General features: G+C 46.5%; 1 long non-coding RNA gene across 1 annotated transcript in view; it reads right to left on the reverse strand.

Annotated features, from left to right (window-relative positions):
• LOC119589107 overlaps nucleotides 1-448 on the reverse strand; it is a 28,326-nt gene extending 27,878 nt beyond the window's left edge. The window contains exon 1 of the long non-coding RNA XR_005230171.1: nucleotides 341-448. This is a non-coding gene — a long non-coding RNA (uncharacterized LOC119589107). The remainder of the gene's footprint in view (nucleotides 1-340) is intronic.
• Nucleotides 449-465: the final 17 nt, after the last annotated feature.

Below are 465 nucleotides of genomic sequence, written 5' to 3' on the forward strand. Positions count from 1 at the left end.
GAGAGAGAGGAAAAAAAATAAGAAGGAAGAGAGGAAGGAGAATGGAAATAAAAAAAACATACCTGAAAACACTGATCATGATACAGTCGAATAAGTGTACAACGGCAGTGTACAGACCCCAACCCTTCTCCTTCTACTACGCACACCACCAAATAGGAGGGAGAGAAAATAAAGCGCCCCTTTTCGTTATTCCGGCTGAAAGAAGTCGAAACTACGCCACCTTTTAATCTATACCAGACCCTCGCCACCACCGTCAACACCTACTGTACACCCTGGGCTATATACACCACCTACACCGTCGTTAATACACCTCACCCTACGGCCGATTCGAGATACACACCTGTTTTCACTCTTTCTATTCACTCTACTTGAATCACAGGTTTCAGGACGGGGCCCGAGTACCGTGGGAGAAGCGTCGTCACTGCAAAAGGTAGGTTCACGATCAAACACTCGTCTCAGAAGGAA

Source organism: Penaeus monodon, chromosome 25, assembly GCF_015228065.2.
Source record: "Penaeus monodon isolate SGIC_2016 chromosome 25, NSTDA_Pmon_1, whole genome shotgun sequence".
NCBI classification, from domain to species: Eukaryota; Metazoa; Arthropoda; class Malacostraca; order Decapoda; family Penaeidae; genus Penaeus; species Penaeus monodon.